The sequence below is a fragment of the Paralichthys olivaceus genome, chromosome 10 (genome assembly GCF_024713975.1).
Source record: "Paralichthys olivaceus isolate ysfri-2021 chromosome 10, ASM2471397v2, whole genome shotgun sequence".
In the NCBI taxonomy this organism is placed as follows: Eukaryota; Metazoa; Chordata; class Actinopteri; order Pleuronectiformes; family Paralichthyidae; genus Paralichthys; species Paralichthys olivaceus.
In genome coordinates this window covers 5,360,673-5,383,917 of record NC_091102.1, presented here as the reverse complement: position 1 = coordinate 5,383,917, position 23,245 = coordinate 5,360,673, and positions in this window count along the sequence as shown.

The following is a 23,245-nucleotide window of genomic DNA, read 5'->3' as shown; positions in this document are numbered from 1 at the left end:
CACCCAGGAAAACAGAGCGGTAGAGCGGAGGGAGAGAAGGGGTGGATGGGTGAATGGAGGACAGATGCCAAAGATTAGGATGAGAATGGTGATGCATGAAGAAGAGGATGAGAGGTTTGTGTGTCATCAGACAGGTTCAAACCTCCACAAATAAAGCTCTGTGGTCTGATTCGGAGACGAAGCACATAGTCTGTCGTACACGCAGCAGCGCCTGTGACACAACCACAAACCCACGTGTACGTGTATGTGGGAGTGTTGGTGTGTCAGAAGCAGGTTGGACGTACGACTGATTCCGGCATGTGCCGCAGGCTGTGTCTGTTGGCTAAAGGCAAGTTATGAATGAGCCAAAATCACTGCCTCTCTCTTATCAGACATGTCTAACATCTCATCCCTTTGAATTCCTCATCTCTCCTACGCAGAGACAGAGGCCACAACTCCAGCGACTGCAGTCCAACTCAAGTCCACTTACTGTCGTCCTCGAAACCAGTTTGACGTCTTCAGATGTGGCGTTTAGACGTCAAGCACAGGTAAGAGTGAGGTGCAATATTTTTGACTTCTCTCAGCTTTGACATTTATCGGTGTTTGGTCAAGAAATGAGACTTTTTAGCATCGAAATAAAAGGAATAAATAGAAAGGAATAAAAACTGCAATTTTTTAGTAGAGACGTTCAAAATGTCATGTTTCCATCAGTTAATGTACGGCAATGGAACTTTGTACGTAAGAGTTAGGATCATAATTAATGAGAAAAGCCTCAGATAGGACATCATTAGTAAAATCCTGTGTTCTCAGTTTTCAGCTACATTTTTAATTATGTGTTTCTCATATGTTGTTTCATATGTTAATGAAGTGGGCAGTGGTATGTTCCATCTCCAGACAGTCATTATGAGCTGCTGGTTGATAGCTCGGCGAGCTGCTGTAGGCAGGGAGCACCTGTCACTGCTCATCCATCCTCGTCTGCTCAGACTCAGGTCTGATGGAAGCACAGCCGCCTCACGAGCAGGGAGAGATGGCTAATTTGTTTAAAATACCTAATCTATAGCTAAAATATAGTAACTTTGTAGTTTTTTTTATTCTCTTCATTACATCATATCCCTCCTTCCCTTCCTTCTATCCCCTCATCCAGTCCATCCATCCACCTCAGCTCAAATGGCGTTAGGCAACAAACGTGGGCATGTTGCATGAATGGTTAATCAGTAGGTATTAGTGCGTGTTAACTACCCCTAAGCTGGAAGACGATTCCCCTCTCGATATTAAAGAGATAACACAGCAATGGAGCAAAAAGCAAATGGCCCAAAGCCTCCAGCTATACTCCCCTCCAAAGTTGTTTTCCTGGAAAATTAGGCGATTGACTAATGGCGTAAATGCTGTTAATTACCAGCACCAGTACCCCAAACAGTCGTCTGTGCCTGTAACTAATAAGAAATCAATTAGCTAATGAATTGGTCATTAAGTGAAGAGCTAATCTTGGCCGAGGTATTTTTTAATGATTATTTTTTGCCTATGATCCTGGCTAATTGCCGTTGTCATACGGCGCTCTCCGCTTTCAGCATGCCTAATGAAGCTTCATTAGATCATAACTGGCACTCTTGGAAGATTCACAGGCAAACCTGCTTCCCAATTATTTTTAATTGCCAGACATTCTGCACAAACAAGTGCTGCAGCACCTTGCGGAACAGGAGAGCTCGGGCTGGCTGAGCTGCGTTTCCTTCATGACTTCATTTGAAGCGATTAGAGCATGGAGCAGGATCGTCACCGAGCTGCTGTTGTCTGTGGTGGATTTAAAGAGCCCATCAGCTCAAACCGCTGGCTTCATTGTTACGCTTCCTTCCTCGCTTTGATTTGGACTGTGGAGAAAAGCTGCTGCTTCTAACGTGGCTGATTGGCTCCGTGTCGCCCACGTGCACAGGAGCTGATGGACACATTCTGTCTGCTCAAAACCCACATAGATGCATTTAACTGGCATTTCAGTGCAATTACAAAAACACAGACGGAGACAAACACAAATATATTAACACACACACACACACACACACACACACACACACACACACACTAACTGCCTGCACCATCATACCTGTACATGTGTCAGCTGACAAAAACAAAGGAGAGAGAGCATCCCTCCCGGGCATGAATAATTACGAAAAGACAAAAGAGCCTTGTTTTTTTTTCTCCTGTATCTCCTTCTTTTGTGTGTCTAGTAAACCCCAGTGTAGTGTACTCTGAGTTCTCCACTAATAAGATGGAGGATCATTCTCTCTATGGTGCTCACACAACACATGTTTCCATTCTGACCCCGTGCAAGGATCTCTCTCTAACGTGGAGCGGCTTGCGGTGAAAACAGAACTGCCGAAAGTCTGTCAATCCCGCTGATGCGTTTCGACAGTTTATCCTGAATTTGCCTTTCGCTCAAACATCAGGTCTTTTCCTCTCTCATTGCTCCGGATGACAAACACAAACAATGCAGCTTCAATGGCACAGGACTGAAAACGCTGTTGTGGTTTTTTGCTGGAAGCAGCAAGGAGACAAAGGAAATAGATCCAAAATCAATCGCTTCTTCTCAAAACAATATTTGTGCAGCTTAGACTCACTTTAGTTAAGCAGGGAGCAAAACAATCTTATGACCACCTGCGTGTGTCAGGATTCTGTGATGAATACAGTTGTCAAGCACACACAGTCATCCAATCACAGTACTGTTTTTTCACGCCTTTGAGAAGGCAGCCAATCTTTTCTAAATTCCAGGGGCTTGATTTTGTGGCCAAGGCCTTTGATTTGCGATGAAGCCAAACACTTCACCCCAGGTGCCTTTGTGCACACGCGTGTCTGCCTGCACATGTGTGTGTATGACACACTGAGAGGAGGGCTGTGCCTACTTCACTGGCACGCTGAAGTTTGATGGTGGATGAATAGCACTCCAGATGTCTATCAATATTTAGCAGTAAACATCGCAGGCAGGCGGGGCAGCGTGGCAGCTGAGAACATGAGGTGGTGCAGAGATGAACTGTTGACTTTCAGTTTAACTGGTTAACTGGTCGGTTTTTTTCCTTTGCTGATTTTAAAAGGTGCAACTTTTCTTAAAGTCAATTGAATTTTTGATTATTTTTACCTAACAGGTGTGTTCCCTTTTTTTAAACATATTTTTTTGGCATTACAAATTTAATAATAGGAAATAGTGAAAGAGAGCAGGGAAGACATGAAGCAAAGGGCCGGGTTGGAATCGAACCTGCGGCCTCTGCAGAACTAAAATCGTAAATGGACGATTGTATAGTGTTTAGTCTTTTGTTTAATTTCTGATCAGGACAGGATGAAGATACTTTGGGGAATAAAAGATAAATTGGAATTTGTGATTATGATTCTTGCAATATGGATTTTATTCCTCCGTGCTTGAATTTGCTTTTTGGTTATCAAAATAAGCACAGACACATTTCCTGTGTCTTAATTAACCCCCTAAAAATGCAGCTTGAAACTAAGACAATGCAAATGGTCCCAAAATTACAATCTACATTAATGTCATTAATCTCCATCTTGGCCTCATCCTCCCTTATTTAGAGTTTCAATCTATAAATCTCATCATGTGTGAAAATGTTATAAACTAACCAGGTAGTTTGAATGTAAATAATTTCATGAAATGAATGTAATGAGACTGAATCATCATCGTCGACCGAACAGATGCAACCTGACAAACCTGATCAATGTTTCTCAATAGCAGAGCAGCAGTTTTAGTATTTCCAACATGGGGATGAAGATATTGACTTTACACTGAATTTAGATTCAAACTGAAATAAATGTGGCGAGATACAGACACACACACAAACTCACATGACATTTAGAGGACATTCAACTTTAGATTTACTATAACTAGGCTACTTATTGCCTTCCCTTAATCCTCATCTAAATCTTAACCTTAGATTAAGATTAAACTTTAAACTTTAAACAAAATTGAATTAGTTATGTTATTTTCCCCTTGAGGAAGACAAGCACCCATCTGTAAACAGATATAGGTCCCTATAACGTGAGAAATACCTTGACCACACACACACTCAATTACATTACAACACATCTAATTGAACTTTATGATGCAGTGGAGAGCATATGCTCATTCAGCCAATTGAATCATTAGAAAAGCACACAGTAGGCCGAGGACCTGCCAGAACTGCAGCTGAGGAAAATATGTGAGGGCCTGGGCTCCTTGTCCAAGAACGTTACCGAGATGAAACACGTAAACACACACACAAACACATTTCACATCAGTGTGACATGTCTCCCATTATGCAAATCTAACATTAGCTTGTTGTGCAAGTTGCATCGAGGTCCGTGCCTCGATATCTCCTCACACCACACTCGCCCCTCTTCCTGAGCACTGACATGCACACACGTCCACACGTTCTGTCTGACATCAGGCCCTGTGGTGAGAAGCTCCTTGACCGGCCTTGATCCGCAGAGGAGAGGGTAAGTGGAGGGGAAGTTAGAGAGACAGGAGCAAAGACAACCCGTCAGATTTAAAGGCAAACAGACATTAGGCTTTCCAGAGCTGCAGTTGCTCTCTGTGTCTCTCCCCCGCTCCGCACTTTATAAAATTTACATGACGCATCAGAAAGGCCACAAGAGCCTCTTTGATTGTGGAACTATGCCTGAAAAATACATCAGTCGCCATCTTCTCTGGCGTAGACACTGGGAGACAAAATGAAAATACACTTGGCACGTTCACACGCTCTCTCGCGCTCAAATTTTTTTGTGAACAACATGGTGCAGATGGAGGCGAATGATGGAGAAATAGTCATCGGAGCCGCACACAGAGACACATTTACTTCACCCTGTGCGTCTGTGAAACAGTGGGATGTAGCTCCTCAGTGTCATCTCCAATCGCTGTGATCTAAATGTATAAGAATTGATGGTGCCTTCCACCAAATGCTGTTATGGGGGACCTGGTTTGTTTATTTAATGAAGCCGGTGTCACAATGGATCTGCGTCCTTGCCTTTGGAAGCGGTGGCAGGTGTTGGTGGCAGATTTCCCTCAAACAGGGCCACTGAATTAACAAATCAAATTAACATAACACTGGCGTCAAATCTGGGGGCCTGTTTCTCTGGCACTGCTGTCCCTGTAGTTTGCCTGCGCGGACGCTCCCCTCTTGTGACCAGATGTCCCCCACAGTGCCAGCTTCCTCTGCCCAGAATCCACTGAACTGGGCCCAGGCTGGAACTGAAACAAACCACGGACAAGGACAGAGCGCTTCACTCGCGACGTGAACAAAAGTTTTCCTGTGTGACAGCTTAACGGCCACACATCCCATCACCAAACGCTTTCCTTGTTGAGGTTTACCATATGTTTTCTGTGTGTGTGTTTAAAACACACAGATGGCGTGTGGTGGGTTTTATGGTGATAATGTTCGCACCATTAGAAGTGAGAATTCTTTCTAAGCACTGAGAGAAAGAGGGGTGGAAAATTATTACTCAGTTTGATTTGGTTTCATTGACAAATCCCTGTGGCTCTGTGGACGTTGGACTGTGTGTGGATGTAACATTAGATGGATTCAAATTATTATTAAGGGATATGAGGATCTGAATGCAACAGAATAGACGAGGATGGAAATAAAAGCAGTGGGATTAAAGCAGAAATGGAAAACGAATGGACGATATCTGGATGGAGGTGAATGGAGAGTTTGAAATTACACTTGAATACAATAAAGTATATAATAAACTATTTCCTGGAAACGCAGCTCAATTATTTTGGGTAAAATCAGATTAGAAATAATCATAAATCTATATCTTTTATTAACTGTTGAGTAGTTTAATCCGTAAGTTATGCATCGTCTTTTAAAAGTTAAAGTCTCACTCTGCAAAGTAACAATCCACATGAATGTATTGTGAAGTAAAAACACACCATATTTCCCGGTACAGACTTTAGCCAAACAGGACTTTTCAGTTGAGCGAGTCTGAATCCTGCTGCTCGCAGAAGTAATGGAGCTTTATGGAAAAGTCGAGGCGTCTAAGTTGAGTGTAAACTGGCTGTCACAGTCGTTTATGGCCTCCAGATCCATTGACCTGATGTTGTGGATGTGCTGGCAGCACAAACACAGACAGCCCAGAGACTGTCTCCGAATGCTAAAAACAGTTAACAGCATTTAGCCATATTAAACAGAATATTAATGGATTTGGAATGAGACCACCGAGCGCCATTAAAACCTCAAAGTGAGCTGATATGCAGATATAGCTTCCATTACCTCCATTTACCTGTGCTTTTATTCACCTGCTGACAGTGGTAAACAAAAAGCAAAGGGTTTTAAATGAACGCCACCCTCCTCCTGCGAGCTTTACAAAACATCGATGATTACAGGTAAAAGTGAGTGTGACATTACATTTTCTAATCACCTCATCTCGCAGCAGACTGCCGGTGCCAGCAGCACTTCAATGACACTACCTGTCCCGAGGAAAGCATTTAGAGTGAAGGCACACGTCCGACCGTCTCAGTGTCACGCACGCCATCGTGAAATGAAGCTGGACACTGGAGCTCCAGATAGCTGTGGTGTAAATGACACGAGTTCTGATAGAATGCAAGAAGACGAGTTTATTTTCTTATTCATAATTACTGGTTTCAATCTTCTACATAGCGCGCCCGTACAGTACGTGGATAAACAGTGACAGCTCGGAGAGTTATGCTAATGGATGTGTACAGTGACAGTGGATGGTTCAGTCAATCATAAACACCTCTCATCTCATAATCACAAGCCAGAAGCAGGCCAGGGATGCCTGCTGGATACACTACGGCACAACACTGACAAATATAATGATCAACAACCGCTGACAATCTGCAACAAATATGGAGGCACACGCTTCCAGATCAAGAATCTTAAGAGGAGATTCAAACTCTCGAACGCGTTGTCACCGCAGCCTTGGCGGCATCTTATTTTAGAGTTGTGCAAATAAAGGAATATTGGCCGCATTTAATGACAAAAAGAAATCCCAAATCAGGTGGAAAATGAAAGTTTGCCGGTCCGTTTAACAAAGGGATACCCAGGTCTGTCAGAGTACTCTCCGATTCCTCGCTGTTGGGAGTTTGGGGGAAAACACAGCAGCAGCCACAGCGGCTCCCTCAGCTCTGTCCATTTCCATAATCGCTGCTGGCTGTCTCACCTACACCAGGAACACTGCTAGGCTAAATGCCCTGGCATATAATTTCCCTCCTTCCCTCTCTCACCTATTCCGAAACCAAATGTTCATTACCATGCAGCCTGCCTCGGAGAAAGAGAAGGAGAAAACGACGAGGAGTACAGAGCTGAGATCATTGACAGCTTGATGTGACGAAGGTCAATTGAAATAACAGGTTTTTGTGTGTTTATATTCTAAATGGGCCACTTGTGCTTGGCTCTGTGCAGAGGGGGAGGCACGGGAGCCACTGTGGCTATAGGGCCATGTTGAAAGTCTGAGGCCGACACACACAAACTGCATTGACTGGCATTCATTTCCTGAAGACTCACTCTAACCTTCACTATAACTACTCCTTGCCTAACCCTTAAAACTTGTTCTCACTTAAAAATTCAGTGTCGTCATGGGGACTTGCATGAGGAGGACAAGTCCTAAAATGTGAGTGTGTAATTGAGGTCCCATCAACATGAGTAATATCTGACCCACAGACACACAGGTTTCTGCAGCTATCCTCATTAAGACTTTGCATTGACTTCCATTCTTTGTGCAAAGCCGAACCAAAGCCTTGTCCCTATAACTTCACCAGGACCAGTTCCTACCAAACCCCTAATCTTAACCTAACCGCAATTCACATCTTACCACTAACCTTAACCAGGACATCAGAAATGATGTTTAGCCTAATTAGGACCAGGCTCTGGTCCCCATAAGATCTTCTGATCCTGAAGAAGTACGAAAAACGAGTACACACACACACACACACACACACACACACACACACACACACACACACACACACACACACACACACACACACACACACACACACACACACTTTCACTCACTGTAATGAGCAGGTTATGCTAAGGCACAGGCTGCTAAAATCTGAAATTATAATCAACCCTCTCTCTCTCCACCTCTCTGTCTCCCCCTCATCTCCATCTCCCTTCTTTTTCTGTCTCCATCAGTGAGCAGGCATCAGGGAATCCTTTACTAAGCACCGGAGGTAACGAGTTTATTGATTAACATGCAGAGATGAAGCGGCTCTCTCAATTTAGTGTTGTTCTACATTATTAGATGGACTCGGGCACTTCAGAATGCTACAACACCATTACCTCATGTCTGTCCCAAACCGCATTAAAACCTATTACTCAACATTAAGCAGAAAACCTTTCCTGACGCTGTGTTGTTCACACCCAAATGGTTTCGACTACAGAGGTAATGTTTTGATGAGTGCCGCTCTGCGTTCTTTGAGCCTTTGTTTTCGTATGCAGGCTGGGTGTACGGCCTGTCAGACGACTGGCAGCTCTGCATCTGGCAAACCATCTGGATGAGGGAGAGAACATGTGACCCACATACCTGGAGTGTGACCCCACGCTCTGACATACAGTAAATACACCTGAAGTTGTAAGAGGCAGCAAGTGATTATGGGGATTTATGATGGAGGTATGTGTGGATAGAATGTGTTTTAGATACTGTAAAGAAGGGGAAAGAGAAATTTAATATCTAAATCTTTGGATAAAAATCTAGATGGGGAAAATGAAAGAAGTCGCCTCTTAACCCTGAGCCCTGCCCCACAGAAGCTGCCAGCAGGCGTTCTCTCAAATACTTTTCCATAGATAAATAAGAGCAGGACAGTGACACAGGATTTGATGAGAATCATTTAAACTGTAATTGAATGAAATGTCTCCTCCCTCATAAACTGAAAGACAAACACAGGAAAAAAGTCATCTGCAACATGACCCTCCGCCCTTTTCTCAAAACAGCCCTCCTCCCCTAACATCAACGACACAAACACATGAACACAAATCCATTTAAACAGCCTGTCATGTACTCTCAGTGTATCACACAGTCATCCTCCAGGAAGGTTACCCACACTCACCACTCAGCCAGAGGGGAGTCCCTCAAGTCAGGCTTCCCCCTTTTACCACCTGGTTACTCCCTCTGAAGGTTCCTGGTGCGCCGTGTGTCAGAGGCGCTATGAAGATACCAGCGAAAATGGCAGAGCAAAGCAGTGGCGTCAATCTCTCACTGCCGGTGCCTCTCTCGCGCCACTTTGATGTGATGGCTGCTCTTTGCTTTGTGATGTGGAGGAGCTGTCAGATTAGTGGGCCTGTCACGGCTCTGTCTGCTTGTCTGTTGGGCTTGACAGAGCCTGTGATGGAGCTCAGACTAAACAAAAGGGTTATCACCTTCCCTGTGCTAGACCACACTACTCTTTCATATGGGGGGGGGGGTGCACCTCCATCCTATGTGCAGTGGGGAGAGGAGGAGAGCGTGTCACCCTTCAGCCACCATCAAAAAAAAAAGATGTGAGCAGGAGGAAAAACCGAGCGATTACTAAACCGCTCTGTATCTGTCTGCATCTGCTAATCTACTCTATCATCTCCTATCTGAATCTGTGGATGTGTATATGCAGTACAGATGTGTATATATATTACACTTGTGTGTGTAAAGTACACATTTACAGCTTCCACAGAAGTATGACAGAGGATTTGTAGCATAAGCTCCATGCATCCTTCTACAGGAAGTCCCCACTTCCTCTGGAGCACAGCTGTTACTTGAAATGAGGCATAAAGAAAATGATCCATTCACCTGGAGCCCAAAGTCTACAGGTGCTGTGTGTGTGTGTGTGTGTGTGTGTGTGTGTGTGTGTGTGTGTGTGTGTGTGTGTGTGTGTGTGTGTGTGTGTGTGTGTGTGTGTGTGTGTGTGTGTGTGTGTGTGTGTGTGTGTGTGTGTGTTTAAATGAGGTGTAATACCACACTAATGAGGAGAGAGTGATCACTGCTGACACAGCCAGGCTCAGGCGGTAATATGAACTTCCCGTTTCAAGTAATTCTTATTTCCTGTTTGACTCGTACTGTAATTAAGAGGCCGGGGCCTCGGCTACAGTCCCTGCAGCCTGAGTTACTGTGCACAGAACTGCACTGTCCAGACTTCACATTTCACCATCTGTACATAGAAACAAATGACTGGAGAGATTGCCTCGAGCAACAGACAAATACAGTCAATCCATGAAGCACAGCTGACGTTTTTGGCGAGGATTCTATTTTCTATTAATAACTGTTACTGCTGCAAAATTACTAATTCTTACGCTTCAACGGTTTGTTGACGTGGACACAGCCAAGTTACAGAAATGCATCACAGTCTGAGATTTGGCTTCTGGGCTCTAGTAATAGACTGTATTTAAAAATGGACGACATGACAGGGCCCTAAAAGTGAAGCTAAATAACCCTGATCGCCCCCTGGTGGCTCGCTGCAGTATACAGGGTTGACCACAGCTCCTGCATTTTGTCTGCACTTGTTGTGTAATTCCTGTCACTGATACATGCCCACAGTCCCATTCATACTAAAATGAGGGCCTAAGTCCTTACTGCAGTATAAGGCAGTATACGTACATGTCAATTAAAATGTTCTCAATTATTTTTAGGTAGTTCTCATCACACCGATGTGTTCAAGTGCACATTTTTCTTGGAAGTTTGATTTAAATCAGTATCTTAATTATACAAAAACAGGGTGACACCTCATGATTGACAGCTGACCTCAACGCCTCAACACGTCATGATCACTACTGCACAGACTCTGGCTTCAAATGACCTCAATCGCTCAAGTGTCCGAGGATATTTTATTTTATATAATTTCACTTTTGTAAAATGCAGTCTATGGCTCTGATGAAGAGCAAACATAATGTCACAGTTTCTCACAGTTAACCATGATTTAACCTGAGTTTAACAATCATATCTGTCTTCAGCCTGAGACCTGTGTGCAGGGACATTCCTGAGGAAATGTCTGGTCTGCCACTGCCTGACGGGCACCTGAAGGGTTGATGAAGATTGTTAAAGCTGCTCATTGCAGAGGTCCTCATCACCTGACAGATTATGAAAGGATTTATTAGTGCAAGTGCGCTGCTTTCTTCTCCTGTCCTCCGCTGGACGAGACATCTGTTATTTAAATAACGCTTTCAAATGAGAAGGAGGAAATTGTTACCCAGCGCTGTCTCCGCAGCTTGTGACAGAGCCGTCTCTGAGTGAGAAAAAGAGAGAGACAAACAGAGTGAGAGAGCGAGGGAGCATATTGAGGTGGTTAATAGTAAAAAAAAAAAAAAGAAAAAAGAAAAAGAACAGTTTGAATTCCAATGAGAGAGGAGGAGATAATGAGGTGTTTTGATGTGACACGAAAGACAGAGTGATCTAACAATGGTAGTCAGCCAGTGCTGCGCCGCTGCACTACAGGTCAGCTCTCTCACACACACACACACACAAATTAACACACAGCCACTACAAACTGATAGCTCTCTCCCACATGAACTACACGTACACAAACACACACACAACACAGTCATGTGGTCGTGTCTATCACACCGTCATGCCTCTGTTTCCTAACTTGACCCACTGATCTGTAACAGTACACATACATCAACACACTGTAGTGTGTTATAACACACATTGTAAATTAATTGATTTTAACATCACTGTTTTCAGATCATTCAGAACACTGGAGTTAATCCAGGAACGTGTGTGTGTGTGTGTGTGTGTGTGTGTGTGTGTGTGTGTGTGTGTGTGTGTGTGTGTGTGTGTGTGTGTGTGTTACATCTTCAGTACATTGTCCAGTATAAATACACGACCTTCTCTGGGCCGGTAGATCTCATGGGGACCAAATCCTGGTCCTAAGGCAAAACATCATTTTTATCTCCACAGACAGACACACACACCCCGTATAAAACATATATTTGTGTGCATGTGTTTGTCTGCACAGGCCTGTACATACACATCTGTAGCATTTCCATTTGAAGGCGTCCATCTCAGCAGAGATAATAAGGAGCGGTGTGTGAGTCTCTCCCCAGAGGAGTGAGTGACAGTCTGAGGAAGCGTGGCGATACACTTATTCACACTGATGGAGAGATCAGAGTGAAACATGGCAGACGTTGTCATTGCAGCCTCACACCAGAGAAAGGAACGCTTCCTAACACTGATGCTACAGTCCCGTCTGGCAGACAGCGGCGCTCTGAAGACAAACAATCACACAGGACAGCTTGGAAGTGGCAGGAGGACGAATGAGCGTGCGAGAGGAGAGGAAGGGAGGAGAACGCTGGATTGATCCCACCTTAAGCTCCTCCCTTTCTACTCCAATTTTGCACCTTTCACTTTTTCTCTCCTTTTTTGTACAATGTGTCATCCATCTATCTTCATGGCTTTCTGGGGCCTGCTCCAACCCAGCCTTTACATGTGCATGTGTGTGATTAATATTTCATGGCAACAGTCTTTTCACCTTCATTCTATAACAAAAAGCAGCTGGGCTTTACGGTGGTGGGTATTACATGGATCAAATGCTTTAAACGTTTAGTGTATCGACTAAAACTTGAAGTAGTGGAAGAGAGAGTACACAATGGCAGAGAGATTATTTCCAGTCAATATCTGTTGAACAAGTTCTAAATCCAGCCATTTTAAATTGAATAATTAATTTTTTTATTCAAGTTGAATTTTCATTTTGACTTTTGGTGCAACATAAGGTACCACGCTAGCAGCACTGTGATGCTAATGTAAGTGTTCGCCACAGCATGCTAACATTTTCAAATTAGCCCTGAACTTAAAGTGCAGCTAAGACTAATGGGAACATTATTAGTTTTGAGGAGGGCAAAATAAAATGGCTTCATCCTCTTGGGAACATAAATGTTTATTTAAGATGTCAATAGCTGTTGAGATATTCCAGAATGGACCAATGAGATGACGTGACTATTCCTGAATCCTAACAAGCCCGTGAGCTGCAGAAAGTAAAGAGGGAAAGACCTGATCACAATGTTTGACCTAAAAATCCTTCTATTATAAAAGACTTGTAGGCCACATTAAATAATTCAAATTATGCAATGGTGGTTAAGCAAATTTTACTTTAGTTAACTGTGCACATCAGCCCATGAGCTCTGGTATTGCAGTTTCACAGGGTTATAGGATTAACAACTGGAACCAGGTTGTGTTATCAGGAGCATTAGCAGCGAGTATTCAGTGAACTTGAGAGTCTGAATGCAAGTGATAATTTTCTACCTCCACGAAGGAGGTTATGTTTTCATCCCTTTACACAAAAACTACTGAATCCATTTCCCAAAAACCAGAATGTATTTAATTGTTGGTGTTGAAATGGAACAGGGGCGGATCCAGGGATTTGTTTTTATCACTTTCTTTAGTGCTGCAAAATATGGCGTTCACTGTTTTCCCATTGAATAATCATCAATAATTCATGGACATTGATATAAAAAAAAAAATATTTAAAGGACTAGTATCTAAAACTGTGTGAACTTTTACTGCAGCGTGGTTTAAGGGGACCGATTGACTGTTTTCTGCCTTTTTTTGTTTGTCGCTGTGATTTAATACAAGTTGTCACAATTGTTCACACAGATGATGATAGAAAACTGTGAAAGTAGAAGGTATGGAGGAGTATTCACCAAAGGCCCCTGCGGGATGTTAATGTTTTCATCATTAAATAGGGAAGCTGACCAACAGGCCAGTGCTCTCCCTCCTCTCCTCCTTCTGTTTCTCCATTCATCCCTGCTTCGGCCGTGTGATTAGCATTGACATGTTCCACCAGGGACACTGTGCAGCTTCCATGACTGTGTTAGGTAGCAATCTAACAGGGGTCTAATGGGGTCAAGCTCTAAATTGACAGTCTATTCATAAGAATCAATAAATACACTATGCATGACGGTATGATGCAGGTTTACACAGATTTCTGTTGGGTTAAAAAGGGAAGTGAGACAGGAGGCAGAGAGAGGAAGGAAGAGAGAAAGGAAGGAAGGAAGGAAGGAAGGAGGGCAGGGATGGATGGAGATTAGGCTTCAGGGAATGCAGGGCACAGCAAAGGCACCAGTACTGTCTCCCGTTGTCGTGGCAATAGGACTTTAAGATCTAGTCAGCTTTGTAATTGTGAACGTTACGGCCTGATTATAATAAACAGTTTAATCTTGGAGATTTTGTTGTCTGGGTTTCCCATGAGGTTTGGTCAAAATTCTGCGACTGACAAAGCAAAATATTTTGTAACTGCTACAACAATATGCATAAATCATTGCCGGGGAATGTGTGTGTGTGTGTGATTGTAAGAGAGAGAGAGAGAGAGAGAGAGAAAGCAAGCAAGCAAGCATGCCTTAATTCCAGGCTGCAGTGGGACAGTGAAATAAATCAGGCCCAGATGATGTGTGTTTACCTTCTCTAAGCCCCAGGAGACTTTGGGTAATTGAGCATGAGCAGATCAGCAATAGAAACCCTAAGAAACCTCATTTTACACACACACACACACACACACACACACACCTATGTAAGTACGCACAACCTTGTTGCTCATTGACACGAGCGCTGCCCTAGAAGGAAGTGTTTTTAGTTTAGTTATGTTTCTGTGAATGGCAGTAAAAGTATCCGTGTTGTGTTTGTGATGGATGTGTATAATGTGACTCCAGTAATGTGGGAGAGAGTAACACCATACTCTTGATGTGAACTACACCGTGTCATGGCACTCGAGTAACAGAGCATTAATATTACGCATGTGAAACTATAGTTAATATTTTTGGAAAAACTGTTATTTGAAACAGCTAAATCTGCAATTATTTATTTATTGGTTGACTGACAAAAATGTAATCTGCAACTATTTTGATGATACATTTTTTTTTCGTCTCAAAACAAATGTTTTGTCCATTTGATGGTTCAGGGTTGAAGTTTCCAGGGTTGAGAATTTGTTGCCTTCCCTCGTCATTTTCTCACATCATAATAAACTGAAAATCCTTTTTAGAAACAAACCAAGTCGTCTTAGTCTCAAGGAAATTGTAACAGGTATTTTCCACACGGCCGAAAATTCAAAATTCATTGATTGATAAATCAAAATCATTGAAAAATCAGTAAATTGATCAATAATGAAAGTAGCTAATAGTTTACCTCTAAAACTCTTTATTTAACACATTCTATATTGTTTGTTTAAACCACATAACATGCTAAACATTGGTAAATTAAGCTTAGCTGTATTTGTATTTCTGTATTTAATCTCGTCATATTGAGCACTCATAGACCGTAACAGTACAAGCCACAATTATCCATTCACACACACACACACACACACACAGGACACGTTGGCATGCTGAGAGGAGGAGCCAGGAATCCTACCACTGACCTTCTGGTTAATGGATATTAATGTTAACTAAACTAAGCTAACTGGATCCGGGCTGTGGATTCATATTCACTGTACAAATATGAGCGTTGTATCGGGTTCCAACTACATCCCAGTAAGAAACTGGAAATAATGACACATCTCAGTACAACTACCAGTAATGTTCATATACTTATTATGATCATTATTAGAAGCAGTTAACTGTATTTAATGCTGATCGGCAGAAGAAGGCTGCATCTCTTGGTATGCATCTGAATAAATGCATGGGTTTATGTGCATCTAGGATTTCTGTCTGTCTGTGTGTGTGTTTCTGTCAATGTGTGCATGTTGATGGCATCCCTGTAGTCGCAGCTCCCCTGCTCTTGTAACGTACCCATGTAATGGTGTAATGAAAATTCATGATGAGAGCATGTTAACTGCATTAGCCAGTCTCCCGAGTTCCAGCACATGAATAAAACGAACAAGGGGAGGAAAAAAAAACAGGGAAACTCATTTTGATGCCTAATTATTTTTGGACTTGACAGCCTGGCAGCGGCCTGGCCTGTGCATGTATGTGTGTGTGAGTGTGTGTGTGTAGGTCGTCAGTGTTGCTGAGTAGATGCACAGCGGTAAGCAGGGCCCTTCATTATGGGCCATAATGAGTACATCCACCCCAGATACAACAGCCTGGGAACCTTTGTTGCATTGTTTTGTTCCAACACCTTGAGCAACAAATCAACACATTTTACATGGCTCAAGTACCTGCATTTCTCTAAATATGTAACAGGGGCAGATCTCGCCTTGGTGTATGTTTTTTTTCCTGCGCACTTTCCTTTCATTATGTTTGCACACACACAGTTTGACATGTAGAGATCATTATCACCAGAGTATAGTGCTGTGACACCATCAAATTACTGTAAAAATGTGTTTTTTAATATTCTTTGCAAATATACACATGTAGGGATCCCTGCTGGCTGCAGTCAACAACACATTGTTTTAATTGTACATGTAACCGCATCACAAAATGCAAGTATTTCCAATTTGCGGAGCTAGTTGGGTTCTTTTTTACGGCTCCTATATATGAGCTTTTTATGGCCTCAGTGTTGGTGCTTTACAGGGTTTTTTTTTTTCAGCCTTTAATATCATCATGAGTGCATAAGCGGAAGATTGTTAACTTAAGGGTTGAGCTGCATTCAAGCGTAGCGGGTATTTCTTTGTGGTAACCGACGCCGATCTCTGTAATCCGCGCACAGTTGTTGTTAGTTTAGCGGAGTCAGATGTTATCTTAACTTCTTTCACTCATAACAAAAATAGATTCTCCTGGATACTGTGGTTTGTTTGATATTGCGAGCGATGTCTCAGAGAGAGAACCAAAAAGGCAAAGTGCTGAATATGAATGCTCTGTGAGGACTGGGAGAGCTTCTTTTTTTTCTACTTCTTTTTTAATAAAACAAATCTCCTCTTTTTTTTGTTGCTCTTTTATAGTCTTGGGAAGGCAAATGCCCTTCCTATGTTTAATTTCAAGCTGACCAAAGGTTTCCTACCTTCAATAATCAGAAGCACCTGTGAGTGTGAGTGTGTGTGTGTGTGTGTGTGTGTGTGTGTGTGTGTGTGTGTGTGTGTGTGTGTGTGTGTGTGTGTGTGTGTGTGTGTGTGTGTAATCAACCCCAGGGGACTGACTGAATCCTTCCTGCCCATGATAGCGACGCGCTCCACTGCAACGGATGTAGCGCAAGATTCCCGAAATCACCGTCTTCCAGGATTAGTCGACGCAATGAAAGAGAAGCGGAGCATCTGGATGGCCTTCATTGGTTTAAGATTGCCCTTATCCTAACCACATTAACCTCCTGATTGCTAGAAGAGACATTATTAGATGCTTCCACTGGAACAAAAAAATAAAAAGGAGAAAATAGAGGCTAAAAGGCAATCATGCCCACCGGCCCATGTAGGGAATTTAAGGCCAAGGACACAAAGACGCACAGAGAGAGAGAGAGAGAGAGTAGCAGAAATGGAAAGGAGGAGAGAAGGAGGGGGAGGAAGGAGGGGGGGGAGGGTGTTCGATCGTCGATTAAAGTGCAATTGTGCAATTTCATTCCTGTTCCAGCACAATGAGGAATGAGATTAAGCTCAATTTGGACCTGTTCAAGAGATCTCCTCACCTCTGTCTGAGGCGCACAGTGCAACACACACACAGATGTTAGGAGGCACGCACATGTACACACTCACACACACACACACATACACATACACACACACACACACACACACACCTACACACCCCTGGAGCCCCTCACCATGTCAGCACCCCTCCAGGGAAATCAGGCGTCTGGAGACAGGTCAGCCCTGGCCCATGTATATATTCATGGGCTTAATCTGGCATCATTTCTCTCTGCTGCCGGAAAAAGAAATGTATTTAATTTACACAATCCCCATTTGGCCTCCTCACCGAGGAGAAATACATAGGGAAAGTAGGCCCATAGTCAGGGGCTTCACCCCTTCAGCATAAACTAGTTTGCAGCAGTGTGTGAATATACAAGTTTGTGCATGTTTGCGTGTGTCTATAAACTGTATGTCAGCACACATAGTAGTATTCTGTCTGTGTACTGCAGAGAAGGAGGAAAAAAAACATCTTATCATATTCCAGACCTGTACAGTACGCCCAAACACTGGCAGCTGTGCTAGTCAGTTTGAATGGGAGGATGGGAGTTGTACCCAGCAGATGCTGTGTGTGTGTATTAAACAGATTAATTATTAAAACATGCTTGACAGATGAAAAGTGGGTCCTCGGGCTATAAAGGAAAATGTTTATTCTTCTGCCATAGACTGTAGTACACTTAGCTTCTGCTCTCAACTTATCCAGTGCCTCAATGAAGAGAGTAAACACTTTCTCTACTCTGTGTGGTTGGAATCACATACATAATAATTTGAAATGGCCGCCTGGGATAAACCTTCAAATATGAATGTGTGTTTAGTGATTGGGGTGAAATATGATTAGTGTGCAGTGCCAGCATGTGTGTGTGTGTGTGTGTGTGTGTGGAGTTAGCCGGAGGACAAACGCAGTCACCTTTTTTTTTTTTCAACCGTGCACCTAATTAAATCAAGTAATGTTATCCCTGTTCACACTGCCCTCATGTTAACTTTCTTCTGTTCCCCTTTTAAAATGACCCATTTTGTTCTGACTCCCGCAGTAAACATTTGGCTCTAATATATTTTAACGGGCGTGGGGAGTGGCTGTTGTGATTATCAATTATGCTCAGTAAAGTTAGTTCAAATCAAGAGCTCAACTTAGAGATAAACTGTTCTTACAACACAATCACTGCACATTTCCAGGCCATAAACACACAGTGAAAGCTGAGAGGTCATCGCTGAGTTTTACGAACCTGTTACTGTGATGGGTTCGAGCAGTTGGACATGTGTGATTATGTGTTTTACTGTTGGGCCTGTTTAGAAAAGTCTGAGGGAAGCTCGGGGCAACTATCTTAGAATGTTACTCTTTATTCTGGAGCTGCATGGTGAAAACCCAAATAGTGTGTATTTCTCACTTTGTGTAATAAATTAATAGAGATGCTAGTTCATCTTCATGATACAAGTTGTTGTAATAAAGTTCTGCAATGAAAAGCATCTGTTTATGTGATAAAAACATCTGTAATCGGATGTTGTATTAAAATAAGTAAGGCTAACATCAGAAACGGTTACGGATTATCCAGATTTTCTTAAATTGCTTTTTATATTATATGTTATTACCTATAAACTGTATGAAGACGGTAACGTAACCGCTCCTCAAAAGTGAAATCAAAGCGCCTTGATTAGCATTGGCATAAATTCTACCTCTTTCATGTTAGTGGATGGGACATGGACCAAACTACAAAGTCCAAGTACACATCAAATACATTTTTCTGGTAAATTTAGTTTAATTTAATTTGATTCTATCAAAATGGGTTGAAATGCCATGAGTGACAGCTGAGACTGACTCACGATTGGTTTTGGCTTCATTTCATTACGACTAACACCGGGAAAAGTATATCAGCTAGATTTCTCTTTTTCATGACTTTTCTCTAAAATCTGGAGGTATGATAATGAAGGTAAAGTGTCTGTGATTAAAGAAAAAGCTATAATATATAATATGTTATTCATAAAAAAATATAAATGTTATTATAGCAAACTGGACCATACCACTTTTTTAGGTGAGGTTATGCTTGCAATAAGTGGAGGACCAAATTAAGATGTGATTAGGATTAGTCAGAGTTTTATCACATCACATCACAACATGCTGCCTCTCCATCCCCCAGTTTTACTGTAAAGACAAAGTCTGAGCAGTGTTTCCTTTACTTATATGAGACAACAAGAGTGTCGAGCATCAAAAGAGCGTCCCCCAGAGTAGACGAGAGGATGGGGTGGTGGGGGTAGGGGTGGTGTCTGCAGCCAGACACATCTGTCTATGGCACAGGAGAGAGGGAGTGAGACACACCACCTGCTCGTGCCATTTCTCCACTGCTCATTTCTCCATGTAAATAGCTGACAAATTATTCTGTCTAGGATCTGAGCTTTCCAGCCTTTTCGGAAGGTGGAAGCCAAGGAAAGCGGACCAGTTGCCCTCCCAGCATCCTTTAGAGGTAGCTCCACCCTCGCCTGCACACACATGCACACACACACATAAACACTCATACGCAGAATGAAATCATTTCCCCCACCCCCATGCCACACACAAGCACAGACACGGGTTGCTGGCCCCCCTGTTGCCTCATCTGTCAGCCACCTACAGCCAGACACACCAGCATCATGTGCACTCACACACACACACACACATCCTTCCTCCCGGGGGACAGGGTCTCAGATGCAGATCATCAGTATTAGCGAGCGGCTGAGGGATTAGCATCCCCCTGCAATGACCTACAGGTGTAGCCCTGGGATAGAGCAGACACTTATCTTCCAGAGCATCACGAGGCCCTGACCCCCCGGCCCTCACCAAACACACCTCACAGGAGAGAACAGCCGAGACTGACAGCTGGGGGAGGTGTTGCAGGGTGAGGAGCTATAGGGGATGTGGGGAGATATACATTGACAGGTAAACATGGATGAGTAATAGAACACAGGCAGAGTCATCCCAGGCTGAGAAGAGTTATGAGGTTAAATGTGATATGACTTGAGCTCAGATGGAGACGATGCAGGTGGTGAAGAGAGAAAATGTGTTTTTAAATATGTGATGAATTAATTTCAGTTTGATAAACTGTAAGTATCTTCGCCTATTTGGACTCGGATTAATACACGCAGAGAGACAGATGTCAGAAGTCTTTTCTATTTGTTTATGACGCGGTTTCTAAATGTTGGCAAACCATTATTAAATTCTCATGAGTTCCCTTCTTTCAAATAAATCATCTGTAGTCATAAATGCTGATAAGTAATTTATAAGGGTTTTAATCATCCTGTCTGCAGTTGTGAACAGGATTTTTAGAAGTTGTCCTCACAGAACTTATAACTGATCCATGAAGCTCAGTAAATTATTAATTAAGCATTAAAAAAACAAACATATACACTATTCCTAATGGTCGGCTGATTGAAAAATGTCATTTTTCATTAAAGTGTCTAAAAACAACTAGACCTATTATATTTTTTATTTTGTGGAGTTGGGTACTTACATTATGCAAATTATTTCTGACAATGTTCAAACCCTGAGAAGTCCTTCATTTTATTTGTAAGGGACGTTTTATTTTGGCATCATTTCTGCTTTACCTGTAAACACACAGGGGAAACAAGCGATCAAGGAAGATTATGGGACAACAAATGGCGGTGAAGGCAACAACTCCCATGATCCCACACTGCTTTATGACGTCATTAAACTAGGACTTTTGTTTCTATTTGATTAAGAGACCTCTGGCGGCTGAAGTTACATATCGTATGTTCAAATGCTCCTGAGTGAACTCATCTCTGTGCGATTCTTTGTGAAAAGTAATACTGAAGATCACATCCTTCTAATTGTGCACAACTAAGAACATTACGTTAAAAAGAAATGTATGAATGCACAAGCAGTGTGGTCTCCTAGTTTCCCCAGAGTTTACAAACAGTGAAGAGCTTCGAACAGAAAACGAAAAAAAGCAGCAAGCAATAAAATTTCACTCTCAATAAAAAAATTATAAAAATATTTTAGTGCAAGTAGGCGAGCTTTAATTTGTAATGCAACATTTTATTCTCCAAAATTGATGATGTTTAATGTTTTGTTGCTTTTGCATTTTCTATCTATTCTCTGTTTTTTAAATATATTTACACATTTTAAGCCTCATCAGAACTGTGTGATATACTGTGGTTGTTTTAAACATGCTACTTAAAAAGAACTTTGACTTGCACCTTGTTGTTTCATTGACTTTAAGAGTTATTTAGCATTTTAGTATGAAACATTTTTTATTGCCTTGCAGGTGTTCTCACCACCGGACCTGCTCTAATTTTGGGGAAACCCTGATGAAACCTTGGTCGACTCACGTGAGTTAGCAGTGACAACTGCAGCTTGAGGAAAATTGTGTTCTGGGTGAAGAAAAAGTTGAGGGATCCATAAACAAATAATTTTTGCAAGTTAATGGAACTTTACTGTGTTAACAAAAATATTTCTTTATTTTTTTTTTTCCTTTGTATTTTTTTTAACTTTTTTTCATATTCCTGTGGGTTATCACATTTTATGATTGAACACAGGAGAAAAGGACGGTTTGATAAACAGACAAAGTGAAAACAATGTGAAGGTGTTGTTAGACAGGCGAAGGGCCTTTGGTGGTTGACACTCGTGTTTTGTTCACCGTAATATCATCTGAACCTGGCTTGTGTTGTTGCCTCCCGTCGGACTCGCCTCGTTCTGTTGACATTTTGCTGTTATTTGTACACTGCAAAGCGGTCCATTTTCCCCGCATCAAAAGTGCTTTTACGTGCGTGTGTCAGGATGTCTTTGGTGCTTACCTTCAGCTCCTGTCAGACAGCGAGAGCAGGGCCTGTGCTCAGGAGCAGGGGGGGAGAGGCTGCTTTGTGCCCTGAGCGTTTTTAGTTAAGGCGAGAACTGGCTCAAAGGCTGTCAATGCACACGCAAACACATCAACACACACACACACACACACACACACACACGCCAACAAGCAGTGTTTTCGCTCTCAGCTGCACTCCCAGTAAGAACTGAGTGTTTGAAATGAACTCGGATCCATAAAGCGCACATACACACATGAGCACGCACACTGTGCTCATTACACAGGTTTTCTAGCCCGTGTTTGTCTTTCTCAAAGGCTATAGAAACGTGAGGGTGGTGAACGCAGCCCTGATCAAACACTGTAGAGTCAGGACTTAGGACCTGACAAAGGAAAACAACCCACTGTGTGAAACAATGTGCGTGCAGCGAGAGCAAAGCAACAAATGAAACCGCCATTCTTTATGAAACCACAATTACGAAAAGATGTTCACACATCTTCCTGTGTCACATGACCAATCCACCAGATGGAAATTGCAATCTGGGGCTGAATGGTCTCTTAGTTTTAGCTTGTTAGCTTGGAGAGGACAACAGGGTCAAACTGCCACTGTGAACTCTGTCGACGCAGGGAATTCATTTCATTAGTGGGCTGTTTGAACGATTGTACACTCATGTCACATAATAACTATCTATTATGCAGCCCTGACGAGAAGAATCACAAACCCTGCTCTTATTTTAGCAAGAGGTTTGTACTTAAATCTGAATTCAAGATTTGTGGATGGTGTTTTTTTGTTTTTGTTTAAATCTGTAGTTGTGAAAATTCCTGCACACTCCACTTTCTTAGAGAGCAGTGTTCAGGTGAAGTCAATACACCAAATGTACCAGTATGATCACTACAATACATAAACAAAGAAAAGTGAGGATACAAGTACTACAAGGTCTTTCACAGAGTTTCTGATCTGGCGCTCCTGCCTTTCTTTACTAGAATAACAATTAACATTACTGTTGACGTGTTCATCACCTCCACCAGGGTGGATTTAGTTTTTTGT